This window comes from Palaemon carinicauda, chromosome 22, assembly GCF_036898095.1.
Source record: "Palaemon carinicauda isolate YSFRI2023 chromosome 22, ASM3689809v2, whole genome shotgun sequence".
NCBI classification, from domain to species: domain Eukaryota; kingdom Metazoa; phylum Arthropoda; class Malacostraca; order Decapoda; family Palaemonidae; genus Palaemon; species Palaemon carinicauda.
In genome coordinates, this window is record NC_090746.1 from 61178750 (window position 1) to 61193749 (window position 15000).

Sequence of the window (15000 nt, forward strand, 5' to 3'; positions counted from 1 at the left end):
AGAGTGTTCTATAATAAACTCACTCAGTTGCTTTCAACCTGCCTTTGAGTCACAACCTTCTCTCGGCCCGTCACATTGGTGACCAAGGAAGTCGACTCGCTCCTCCCGCCTTCCACCCCACCCCTCGCCCCTCCATCGTTGGTACTATGGAGGACTCTACGGAAGTTATTGCTGCGACTCCCCCATTGAAACTTTCATCATTCGCCAATGGAAAGGCGTTTGCTTGGTTTCAGCGCGCAGAAGTCCAGTTTCGCATCAAGGGAGTGACTCGCTCAACCACCAAAGCAGATTATGTTTTCACGGCGATACCCGAGGACACCTTCCCGGAAATATCCGACTGGCTTTGTGAACAAGGAGACACCCGAATAGCGTATGACGCCCTCAAAACATACCTTCTGCAGCAGTACTCGCCGTCGCCAGCCGCCCGTATAGCAAAGCTTTTTCACCTTTTGCAACATCTGTTGGGGGACCAAAGGGCTTAGCTCGCCCTCAGGGAAATGACCAGTATCGCTCGCCTTCAACCTGCCGCAGACGGCTCTCCTCGTGAGGTGAACCTACTTCGTGCCCTTTGGATACGCCGTTTACCCGGACCTATACGCGCTGCTATACCTGATGTCGATAGTTTACCCATAAAGGACTTGATGACCAAAGCCGACGCCCTTATGGACAGCCATTCCAAGACCTCCATCAACGCCTCCACCCCTGACAAAGAGGACGCCTATTCAATGTCACCCGAAGCTGACGTAAATGCCGTAGGACATACACGCCTACCCCGTAACGTGCCGAAGCAGCAACAAAGCCACCCACCATCCACCAATCACTCGCGCCCCAACCAACGTCTCCCATTCGCCGCAGTTTTGCTACTACCACTTCAGATTCGGGGCAACCGCGAAGAAATGTGCCAAGGATTGTCAGTGGCCAAAAAACGTGTAAGTAGGCCATCGGTCGTGGCAGTGGCCTCCCGTGTTTCTAATCTTTTCTTTTTACATGATGCAGGAATGGGCGTGCGATTTTTGGTACACACGGGTGCTTGTCGTTCTCTTTTGCCAAGGGAACTCTTCAGGACACGACGTAGTCTGGCTACGTCTGCTGACGTCTGCTTGGTAGCTGCCAACGGATCTGCGATACCCACCTACAGTTACGAAAACCTCACATTTTCGTTCGGAAACGGTAAATTTAATTGGAAGTTTTCGTTGCTGACGTCATATTGGCAATCCTCGGTGCAGATTTCCTCTCTCATTTCCACCTTCTGGTCGATGTCACCCACCGACGATTGGTCAACGCAGACTTGTACTTGTCGACACCTCTTCAACACGCCCCCTCCAACCTCGCTCTCCACATCAGCGCACACACGGATGCCTACGCCCACCTCTTCACGTCGTACCCGGAAGTTTTCCGTCAAGAACTTCGCCAAACGCCCACGGCTCCTGCCAAGCACGGTATCTGTCACCATATCAAGACGACGGGACCCCCAGTCTTTGCAAAATTTAGACGTCTGGCACCGGAACGATTGGCAGCCGCCAAACAGATGTTCGCCGAAATGGAGGAAATGGGCCTATGCCAAAAGACCTCCAGCCCATGGTCGTCACCCTTACACATCGTTCTGAAGAAAGACGGCTCCCTCCGACCGTGCGGGGATTACAGGCGCCTGAACATGCAAACAGAACCGGATCACTACCCCTTCCCAAACATTGCCGACGTGACCTCCTACCTGCACAAAGCGAAGGGTTTCTCTAAGCTCGACCTCCTGAAGGGGTATTATCAGGTGCCTATGAACCCAGAAGACATCCCCAAGACCGCCATCACCATTCCGTTTGGTATATACACCTTCAATTACTCCTGTTTTGGCCTTCGTAATGCTGGGGCCACGTTTCAACGTCTCATGGATCGTTCTGTGTATGTTATGTGGATGACATACTTGTGTTCTCCTCAAAAGAGGAACACCTCCGTCACCTGCGCATCGTGCTCGACCGCCTGCAACAAAACGGCCTTGTAGTCCGGTACGACAAGTGCACCTTTGGCGCCAACGAAGAGTCGTTCTTAGGGTACCGCATCACTCCTGAAGGAGTCCATCCCCTCCTTGAGAAGGTAGCAGCCGTTCGGGACTTCCCCGCGCCCTCGACCGTCAAAGCTCTGCAGGAATTTTTGGGCATGATCAACTATTATCACCGTTTTCTGCCAGCCATTGCCGCCACTCTTGCTCCCCTCTACGCCTCCCTCAGGGGCACGCCAAAGGACCTGAAGTGGGGTTCCCTTCAAGAAGCGGCCTTCTGCAATGCAAAGAAGGCCCTATCAACTGCTGCGGCTCTCACTTTTCCTATCCCATATCCCGATGCCAGCGATGTCGCTATTGGTGCAGTACTCGAGCAGGTGGTCAACAGCTCGCCCCGCCCATTGGCCTTCTTCAGCAGAAAACTGTCCAAGGCAGAATCGGGTTATTCTACCTTCGATCGAGAATTGCTGGCGGTGCACTTGGCTATTCGTCACTTTTGTCATTTCTTAGAAGGTACACCGTTCGTCATTCGCACAGACCACATGCCTCTGGTGCACACCTTCAATCGACAGTCTGACGCCTGGTCCGCCCGTCACCGCCGACATCTCTCCGCCGTGGCTGAATACAATTGCACCCTTCAATACGTCCCTGGGAAAATGAATCCCGTTGCCGATGCCCTGTCAAGAAACACGTTGGCTGCCGTTCAACTGGGATCGGATTACAACACCCTGGCTGAAGCCCAACGACAGGATCCAGAGTATCAAGCATGTAGGACCTCCTGCATGTAGGACATCCCTACGTTGGGAAGACTTCCCCCTCGAAGACTCCAACACCACCCTCCTCTGTGACATCAGTAATGGTAGACCGTGACCTTGGATCCCTGCTCCCATGCGCCGGCAGGTATTTGATTTCATTCACGGCCTTTCACATCCCTCGTGCCGTTCTACTGCACAGCTGCTAAAGACAAAGTTCATTTGGCATGGCATTTCTAAGGATGCCAAGGATTGGGTCCGCGCCTGTACTTCTTGCCAAACTTCCAAAGTACATCGACACACGGATTCAGGAGTGGGCACCTTTCCTCAACCTCAGCGTCATTTCGCACACATTCACGTCGACGTTGTAGGTCCCCTACCCACATCACAAGGACATCGTTACCCGTTTACCGTCATCGACCGCTCCACTCGTTGGCCTGAAGCCATTCCCATGGGAACTGCAACGTCCGCCTCATGTACATCTGCCTTACTCTCAGGATGGATTGCAAGATTTGGTATCCCTGAGCATATTACTTCTGAAATGGGTACCACTTTCACCTCTCAATTGTGGACATCATTAGCGAATCTCCTGGGCATCACCCTACATCACACAACGGCCTACAACCCCGCTGCCAATGGAATGGTGAACGTTTCATCGCACCCTCAAAGCAGCTTTGATGTCCCGCTGCAAGGATTCCAACTGGTTTACACAGCTTCCCTGGGTCCTCCTGGGACTAAGGACCACTCCTAAAGACGCCCTGGACGTCTCAGCAGCTGAAATGGTGTATGGCGATCCGTTGGTCGTCCCTGCTTAATTTTTTCCTTCTACAACCTCCTCCGACGATATCCAGTGCATACGTCACGTCGTGGGAAAATTTACTCCATGCCGCCAGACTTACAAGCCCCCAGCGAAGCATCACATATCAACAGACTTGCACTCTGCAACGCACGTCTTCCTGCGCAACGACACTACCAAGCCACCGCTAACGCCCCTTACACGGGCCCTTTCCTTGTGATCTGATGCAGTCCGAAAGCATTCCTACTAAACATTCGTGGCAAAGAAGACTGGGTTTCCATTGATCGTCTAAAACCTGTTTATTTCCTTCCAGATGACCCGCCTACAGTTCGCCTCTCTAGATCAGGGCGCCCTATTTAACATGTACAGTATGTCATTTTTAGGGGGGGGGGGGGGGGAGCCATGTACCAACCGTGTGTCACACGATCGTACATATTTCATTTTGTGTATATATTATGCTTGTATCTTCGCTCTTCCCTCGCACTAAAATGAACCAGCTTAAACATGTCTACATTTCTCCTCTGTAACAGTGTCTGTTTTTTAAACATGAAATTTCTTGTTGCTTTGAGTTTTTGTATATAAAGGAGAGCGTTCTATAAAAAAACTCACACAGTTGCTTTCAACCTGCCTTTGAGTCACAACCTTCTCTCGGCCCGTCACACTATACTGTATACCATTTTATGCTATCTCTCTCTCTCTCTCTCTCTCTCTCTCTCTCTCTATATATATATATATATATATACATATATCTCTCTATATATATATATATATATATATATATATATATATATATATATATATATTGTTTACATACCGTATATACATATTGATTAGAGCACGGGGCCCATCAGAGAGAGAGAGAGAGAGAGAGAGAGAGAGATAGAGAGAGAGAGCACGCATTCATGGCAACTGTAGGCAAGGAGATAGACAGTTTCAGGAACTTCATACCGACAGCCTTCATCGCCTTTTGAAAAGGTTCCTTTCAAAAGAAAACTCCCACCATGAGAAAAGGAGGCAGTGGGGTTTTGAATCTCTCTCTCTCTCTCTCTCTCTCTCTCTCTCTCTCTCTCTCTCTCTCTCTCTCTCTCTCTCTGCATTAGTCTTTATTTCAATACGGCCATTCATGGCTTTGTCTCTCTTGCTCTAAACTTTCTTCGTTTTATTTAACAGGAATGTTGTACTTATTTGCATGTTGACTACATCACATGGAATTACATCATACCATATCTTAAACCTTATCAAATTACATTCATTATACTTCATAACAGACTTTGATTTTGTCTTTCTTTCCGGTACATGTTATGTTATTAGGAAAGATATTGGGATAAAAGAGGGTAGCGTATAGGGTACCTATAAATTCATTTGAGCGCGTACTTTCACCAAGTGCCTTTACAGTATATATTCGTAAAATCGTAGACATAATCATGTGCCACAGAGATATGTCAAAATTTCATATTAGCAATTTTCTCATAAAATGCAATTATCTTTCATAAACTCTATATAGTATATATATTATATATATATATAGATAGATAGATTTTAGATAGATAATAGATGCATTATCTATATATATATATATATATATATATATATATATATATATATATATATATATATATATATATATATATATATATATATATATATATATATATATATATATATATATATATATATATATATATATATATATATATATATATATATATATATATATATATATATATATCATAAACGAAGCCTAAACGTGTAAAGATAAGAAACATACAAATGAAGCGAAGCGAAAAAACAATTATCAAAAGCTCTTAATCACACTTGGCACCTAAAATATCTGCAAAGCCCATTAACGTTAATGGAAGGTTTTTAATGGAATAATCTCATTAAAAAAATGGATAGCTTAAACTCAAGACAAGTTTGAATTACGTGACAGCACAAGCGAATTTACTTTCTTATTTCCAGCTTTTCCGAGCGAATAAATACTGCGATGTCTGGCTCTTTTATAAAACATTATCATGCAAAAGAAAAAGCCCCATGATTCCTATTTTTCCTAAGAGGATCCTCTGACTGATTGTATTATGAGATTAGGCCTAAGTAAGATTGGAGTTACATGGGATACTATTTTGTATAAACCAGATGATTTCACAGGCTAAAGATGAAGAGATAACTATGATATATCTTGAAACTTACTTTGTATCAGCACCATTCCTATACGAGTAGAATCAAATGTACACAGTTCAACTCACCTGTAAATAAAATTAATTTGAATTAATAATAATAATAATAATAATAATAATAATAATAATAATAATAATAATAATAATAATAATAAAAATGGATTTACAAACTGAATTGAGAAGGCTATGGAAAATGAGGTAGAAGTGGTACCAATAATCATTGGAGCACTAGGGACCCTATAAATGCCTAAGACATCGAAAAGGAATCTTGAGAAGGTAGGAGTCGATATAGCCTCAGGACGTGTGCAGAAGCGAGTGCTACTAGAAACAGCACATACTGTATAGTGAGGAAAGTGATGGATTTCAAATAAAACTGGATGTAAGATGTAACCCCACACCATAAACCACCAGTCTCTGTAGACTCATTGACAACATCATCAATAATAATAATAATAATAATAATAATAATAATAATAATAAAATCTATACGTTATTTTGATAAAATTGGGGTCAAGCAATCTTAGAATCTGATTATTAACGCTACTGGTCAATTTTTCATTTTATCATCTATTCATTACCACGAAGTGAGAGCGGAACAGAAATTAGAGACAAAGCTGTCTGAATTAGTTTCAATCTATTTCGATAATTGATAAACTTTATTCTAATGTCATGTTACCTACCAGCTTTATAGTATTATATAAAGGGATTACTTTCGTTAGCACTGAAAAAACAACGGTCCAGTTAAAGGTAGCTGTAGATCGGGTATATACCTAGGTCACATCCAGGCTGTAAATAACAACATACCATAACATCAAGACATTTATTGTATCTTTGCAGTTGGTAATGACTGTATGGATTAAGTTGACAGGGGTTTCGGCATAGTAAAGCGATGTTCGTGAGGCATGTAAAGATATAGATCATATGCATCTGCTAGGGGTAAATAATCTAATCTATGATGGCAAATAATTATTGTATAAACAGTTCCGGAAATCTATAGATTAGGTAAACTTTGCCACACACGTAGGTGGGATACGGGCTCTTGTGTAGTTCGTTGTATTTTTGGATAACTAAAAGAAACTATAGCCATAAAATGTGCACTATTACCGAGGTCATTTAGTAGAATAACGAACTATATGAAAATGAATGGTTTATATATAGTTTAGAGAAAAACCAGGATCAATAGATGGATAAGATTATACACATTGTTAGGTTATGTATAGACAGATGTATGGACATGAATCGTGGTATGGCAATGAAACAATATCCAACCGATTTTGTAGGTTTGAGAACAAAACCCTCAGATGAATATTGGAGTTATATGGCAGGACCGGACAGGATTAGAAATGAAACTATGAGAGAGATTACTCGAGTGCCATATGTAGATGACATCATGGTGAGGAGTAGATGAAGATGGTTTGGGCAAGCTCTTTGTACTCCCCACGAAAGATTTCACCAAACTTTAAACTGGGCTCCTCAAGGCAGTAGAAGAGTTTGAAGACCCACACCTACATGACTGAGGACTATGAAGCATGAAGTAAGAGATGATGAATGGAAAAGTATTGATTTTAAAGCTCAAGATAGAGACGACGCGAAATCTAACCGAGGCCCTTCGAATCTATAGGCGTAGGGGGAGATGATGATAAGTCCTACTACCCTTTAGGCGTTCTTTCTTGCACGAAAAAAACAATGGAAAAAAATCATGAAAAGCAAAGAATTGTAGAAGGTTTGTGTCTATATTTTCCAATTTGCATTCCTGCCCTTAAATAGCGTTTTAAGGCGCAAGGCTACAATACGAAAAGCAAAAGGAGGATGACGTATTCGACAAAAATAAAACGGAAACTTGAAAGCGTCTCCATTTCCCTGAGCATAATAGAACAAGGCTGGTTTTCAAACGAAGTCTCATTCACTGGCGACTCTAGTCGTGATCTTACTTGCAGTTACTTTTGAGAGAGAGAGAGAGAGAGAGAGAGAGAGAGAGAGAGAGAGAGAGAGAGAGAGAGAGAGAGAGAGAGGGGGGGGCTCTCTATGTAAGACCGCTCAGATATAAACAAATGAGAGAGAGAGAGAGAGAGAGAGAGAGAGAGAGAGAGAGAGAGAGAGAGAGAGAGAGAGAGCTCTTTATGTAAGAACACTCAGATATAAACGAATGTCTGATAAAAGAATTTCTTTCGAGTGTTTCCAAAAAGGGGCAAAGAACCCCGCCATCCTTATCATTGCCAGCATCATTATCGTCATTATCTCCTCTGCCATGAGATATTTCATCCAAGACGAACTGGCAGAGAAAGAGAAAAGAGAAAAAGAAGACAAAGAACCCGTGGAGAGGTGGTGCTCTCGCTGCCTTTGTCCTCTTGAGTTCCAGAGAACTATTCCCGAAATGCAGTAAATAAAGCGGTTTAGAGAAGCCAACTGGAATCCAGAGTCGAGTGAAAATGTGTTATTAACAGCGCAAGAGTCGGCAATTTAGACCTAAAAGACTGTTCCTCAAAAGAATCGTTTAAAGGATGGAAGTGGTTCTTAGTGGATGCAAAATGGTTGCTCAATCCTTGCAGATAACTTGTCCGAAAGATTCATTTAATGTTTAAACGAGACGGGGCTGATAAGGCTAATTACACTTGTAGAAGAACAAGTATACTGGCTTAGGACTCTTGTTTGATTTCTTTTGTTCTAATGGTCCTTTATCTATTAACTAAATAGGAGATTAGATGTAATTTATAGTCACGTTAAGGATATCAAGTGGATCAATAACATAACATACAACACATAAAGGTATTTATTTTTCAATTCCTGTTTCGACAATGCATTTCACGCAATGCACTGTAAGCATTAATGAGGGTCTTTGCAGCATCTCTCCGTAGATTCACCTACTTTGTAACCCTCTACTTAATCTCTAATACCACTTCCTTTCTTCCCTCTTGATATTTAAACTCTTTCAACTTTAATATTTCATAGTGCAACTAAAAGGATTTATACCCGTGGCGCCTCAGCGCTGAATTTCATGGATTAGATTCCATACACACTTCCATTCTATCGTTCTTACTCATAAGTATGATTTTTGCATGCACACACAAGTATATATAAAGACATACAGGCATCTAAGCAAAAAATCAAACCCTATTTTGTACATCTACACAGAATCTCTCTCATTTCCTCTTGCTCTCTCGTTAATTTACCCCACAAGCTTTTTCCTTCTGACAATCACCTGTTTTAGTCTATAATATAATGACTTCTCCAGATTAGCTCAGCTACTCAAAGATTTCCTTTTTTTCCAGTCTCTCAGATGGAGGTATAATGTATACTTACCGTGTTCTAATGCTTCTTCTAGCACACAGGAATCTACAGTAGCTCTAATGTCCTGTTATTTACCTCTGAGAGAGAGAGAGAGAGAGAGAGAGAGAGAGAGAGAGAGAGAGAGAGAGAGAGAGAGAGAGAGAGAGAGAGAGAGAAATATTATCGTTTCTGTTATGGTAATGTGAGCAGGGGATTCATCTGGTCTTCCATCAAAACGCAGCACTTCTCTGTTTGCTGTATTATCCAGTAGGCAACCTCATAAGCAGATTCTTCTTCTTTCGACCTTGCTAGTCTACTGTATAACAGGCTCGGCTGCTCTAGTCAACTTTCTCCATTTAATTGTTAGAACAGATATTCCAAATCCGTCAATTACAAACTAGTTTCAATTATGGCTGTCTTGTGTCCAGTTTAAACATTTACATCAAAGACCTATTCGTTCTTTGGATGAAGGCCTAACACTATTAGGGCATTTGGGTATGTACTAAATAGAGCCGGAGGTTATAGAACAAGGTCTTACGTCTCAGGATTTTTTGTTCTGAAATACACTGGCCAATAGCTGCAATCTTCAGTGGACCATCCCAAACCGATGGTCATTTTGTTAGCCCGGTCTGCAACCCCTGGTACTGGCAATGATTCGAATTTGAAAGTCTTTAATAAACTCATTGCTATTATGGCACGACCTGCTTTTATCTAAAATTACGTTCAATATTGGCTGTGTGTAATTAATAATCTTATATCTTTGAAATTGATTAAAAAAATAATACGCCAACCTTGGTAGTTTACTAGCATGTTACACATTCACGCATTCTTTGACAGCTTTGAACAGAGTTCCCTCGCACCCAGTCGACTCATGGAAAGAATTCACCAGCCTAGTAGTCATGATAATATGAGACAGACTTTGACAGATATCTAAAATTATACTTTTGAGAGCATAAGAAGCTTTCGAAATACGTCCCTTGAAGAGCTTAATGATATCAAAGTCTGTTTTTATTCCATTATTTCTCTCCGCGTTAACACAGCTTCTCTGTTCAATGTTCGTTCGTCTTTTGTCTGTAAGTCTTGCATAAAGTCATCGCATTTCAGAACGATTCTTCAGAACCAGCAGATCATTATCAACTAATTTCTAACAAAAAGAATCCTTTGGTAAAGGTGATTAATTTCGTTAACAAGGGAAGCCACGCTCCCTTCCAAGCATGACAATCAAGAAAGTGAAAATAGGGTGGGGTCATTTTAAAAATTCGCCGTAACTACCGACAAGGAAATTAAATCTTGCATACTTAAATGATGTCGATTTAAGACTGTTCAAACCATGGTCTTCCGAGCTAGGAGGAAGCCAAGATAACGACTAAAACTTTTACATAGGAATAAGTATGAAACAGCCATTTCTGACTGGGGATACCTTAACGTGGTGGAAGAGCTTGCGTATCGCCCTGATCAGCAAAGCTGTGCTAATCAAAGACACCCATACAAGGTTGGTTTGTTGTGAGCGATCAGACTAAAGTCTCCCATCATCACCTATTCACAGTGGCCAGCGTGGAGATGAAAATACTCAAACCCCAGGCATTAATAAGACTAGAAATAGCTGTATTTGTTATTGTTGTTGCTACAGAATGAAAAATGTTCAAATGATTCTTATAACCCGCGCTGCAGGAGGTTGTTGAATAAATATGCAATTATTCTCGTGTTAAAAAATAAATCTAAATTTCTCAATGTGATCATACAACTCTTTTCTTTCCGGGATCTTGGTGTAATTTTTTGGAAAGCTCAGGCTATCGACTGATTGCCTGACATTAAGTCTAGAATTGCCTTATTGCGCTTGTTGAAAACTGCATATTCAAGTTTATTCAAACTAAAATTATAGAGGTCAGTTAGAGATCCAAGTCAGGGTTATCTGCTCGACTGGGGTTCACGAACCACTCAAGCGCGATAATTTCTTGTGTCTGCAACCTCACTAACCTTGTGAGCCTACAGGTATATCTGCTAAGTGATCAGCCGCCATTGTCTGACCCTTCCTGTTCCTAGCTTGGGTAGAGAGGGGTCTTAAGCGTTGATCATAGTATATCTATTCAGAAGAAGTGTTTTAATTCTTTCATTCCACCTTGTTTCCATTATTATTCTCCTGTCTGGTCTTCAGCTACTGATTCTCATCTTGATTTGTTGGACAGGAACTTACGGTCTATTAAATTTCTTATTCCTGGTCTAGATATTAATCTCTGGCACCGTCGTTCAATTAGTTCGTTATGCATGTTGCATAAGATTGTTCCTAATTTTGGACCATCCTCTACGTTCATATCTTCCTGAACAGTTTCATTGTGTTCGTAATAGTAGGCATGAAGTTAATTCGAATAGTCAGGCCTTCTCCATCATGAGGCTCAATACTGTCCAGTATTGTAGAAGTTTTATTCCAGCTGTGACCAAGTTGTGGGATGATCTTCCTAATCGGGTAGTTGAATCAGTTGAACTTCCAAAGTTCAAACTTGTAATAAATGTTTTCATGTTGAAGAGGCTGACATGAGTCTTTTTATAGTTTATATGTGACATATCTATTTTGATGTTAAAGAGGCTGACATGAGTCTTTTTATAGTTTATATATGACATAACTGTTTTGATGTTACTGTTTTTAAAATATTCTATTGTTAATTTTTTCTCATATCGTTTATTTATTTCCTTATTTCCTTTCCTCACTGGGCTATTTTTCCCTATTGGAGCCCTTGGGTATATAGCATCTTGCTTTTCCAACTAGGGTTGTAGCTTGGTTAATAATAATAATAATAATAATAATAATAATAATAATAATGTAGGTTATATATGGTCAGTCTACGCCCGAGGAAGGTCCCTGTTTCTTGACTATACAATTCAAGAACGACTTTTAAACATTTAAAGGTTGAAAAGGGAAAGTAGCGGGACTTATATAATATACAGTGAGCAGTGGGCCCATTGGTCCTTTGTTAATGTTACAATCGATTCACAAACAAAACTTGTTAAAGCTGACCATATCTAAATTCTTTGTTTAGAGTTCTACGCATGTTTTAAGAAATTTACCATTTCTTTGTTGTATGCAAATATGTTTGTAGACAAAGAAAAGAATGTTTTCCTACAACTCAAGTTTTGTAAATGAAGTTTTTTATTCAGAATTATGAGAAGTTACACATGACGCCATTAGATATGATGGGAAAAACGAAACCACGCTTGGTTCATGTAAAAAAGTGAAATAGTATTAAACTAAAGGAAACAGCATCAAAGAAAGCATGCACCAATGAAGAAGTAAATGTAGAAAAGATAAATGTTACTACATAGAGAGGAAGGGAAATAATGCTCTTTTTAATAAGTAAAACGATAAAGTAAAAATCATATCTACTAAAATAGAAAATAAATAAACGTCAACCCTCTCATACGGAAGAATAAATAATAATAATAATAATAATAATAATAATAATAATAATAAAACACCATGACACTATGAGGATACAAAACTCCAAGCTCTTTAGCTTCCCTTGTGTCGGATATCCTGCCCGACTCGGATAATGTAAACGCCATTCCTGGTGCCATAAACGACCATGAAAAAACCCAAATGTGCTTTCTTACGAGTTCAACTTGACAAAAACAACATAAGAATTTCCGTTGCTTTTGGATAATGGGTTACTGGGTGACGCAGGAATCCATTGTGAGACTTTGAGGAATGTTAATTTGCTCACTTTATTAGATGATTAAAAGAAAAGTTATTCTATTTAAGAAAAAAATATTTTATGATTAAGCCTGGCCAGAAACAAAGGGAACTTAAATTTTATTCGTTATATTCTATATAGCTAACAGAGCTAATGGAGGAATTAGGTTTTTCAATTGTAGAATGAATTAATAATGTTAGCCCGTTTGGTAAAAGTTATTGTAGAAGCTACAGCGCTATCGGATATTCAACATTTATACTAAACGTAGTCACCTGTTTCTAAGTTTGTAGTTTATTTTCTTAAGGGTTTGGGTTGTGAAGATATTTCAATTAAAAACATCGTAAGTAAATCCCTGGTACTATATTTTTATGATTGATCTTGACTTAAGAATTACTGGTAACCGTAATTGTCACGAACGATTTGTTTTTAAACAAAAATGATCGAGGTTGGTGGAAGTTTTCTTAGTATCAATACCAAACCTTTGTTATACTGGAAACAATAGTTGTTTATATGTAATACATCAAGCCAGCTCTCATTTTGAATGGTTGACCTGATACTCACGATGTTAAAATACATTCTAGATATCAATATCTGACTCCTTCGTTCAATTATCTCAATGCTGAATAGAATTTTCATAGTTCTGGTCATCCTTTTGCAGACCATATATAAAATCTATCATATAGAGGTCAGTATACATTTGATTCTGCTAAGCTTACCTTTTCTGATGTCAGGCTAAACACTACAGTACACATTATTCATGGGATTTGATCTCTACTTTGACCAAATTATGGACTCATCATTATTATGTCTTTGAATTGGATCGACCTGAGTTCTAGTCATTAATGTTAAGTTGGCAAATGGCGCTTTTGCCAGATTCTGGTTCCTGCTCATAGGGAGCCCATAAAAGTGGTATGGCTGTGATTGAATTTCTAAAGTGAACCTTCGAAGCTAAAGAGCAACTAAAAGTTCTTTATAAGTTGCCATATATCTCGTGGAGCTCAAAGCGACCTTAAAGAACAGAGAGCAAATGCTTTTTTTGGTTGAACAGGCGGCCATGAGTCTTGTTTCATGGCTTTCCTGTCATTCATATCCAATTTAATTTTTTTTTTATATCATATGACTCGGTCACTTTCCTTCTATAATTTATCTTTTGCCGCTTTACTTCTTTTTTTTCGCAAAGAACTACTTTATTTATAGGTATAATTCTTATAAAGGCTTGAAGCTTAGTGCGTAATAATAATAATAATAATAATAATAATAATAATAATAATAACAATGATAATAATAATAAAAATAATAGCAATAATAATAATAGCAATAATAACAATAGCAACAACAACAACAACAACAACAATAATAATAATAATAATAATAATAATAATAATAATAAAAACACCACAATCTGGATGACCTTCTTATTGAACGCTTAAATATAAAAAAAAAAAAAAAATTGAGCGTATCACAAAATCATTCTGCCAAATAATCATATTGGGGCATATTAATGCTATTTCTTGGCATTAAAAACAATTTTTTTTCTTTTTAATTTTTGCCTTTCGCGGACGCACTTCGCCTGACCAGCTTCCTTTTAAGGCGAAGTCATGCAGAAAATTTGAAAAGGTAATGAACCAAAAACCCGGCATGTTGTGCGCAAAGAAAAATATCTTGAGAAGGAATTTCCCTTGGGATATTAATCCACATCCTTTGACACTTGGCTTTTACCGGTTTAATAATAATAATAATAATAATAATAATAATAATAATAATAATAATAATAATAATAATAATAACGGCAACAACAACAACAACAATAATAATAATAATAATAATAATAATAATAATAATAATAATAACAATGAGAGACTGAGAATTTAAGCAAGCAAATAAAAAAAAAAAAAGGAACAAGGATACTAATGTATCTGAATTGTAACAGTGGCAACTATTTTAACACCTCTTCTTTGTCTGTGTCTTTTCCCACTTTTATGTGGGGTCGATGTTTCTGTCCCTCACTTCATTACCGGTTAATCCCTTTGATCGAAGGTCATCCTTGATACAGTCCATCCACCTTCGATTTGGTCTCCCTCTCCTTCTCCTTCCCTGTACCTCCATTTCCATCACTTTCCTCCCAATATACTGTTCATCTCTTCTCATGACATGACCATACCACCTCAGTCTACTTTCTTGGATCTTATCTGATAGTTCTCTAACTCCTGTGGTATCCCTAATTACATCATTCCGTACCTTTATTGCCCACGTTTCCGCTCCATACACCATTGGCAGTCTCACAACTGTCCTGTGCACTTTACCTTTCAACTTAACCCCTATTTTCCTGTCG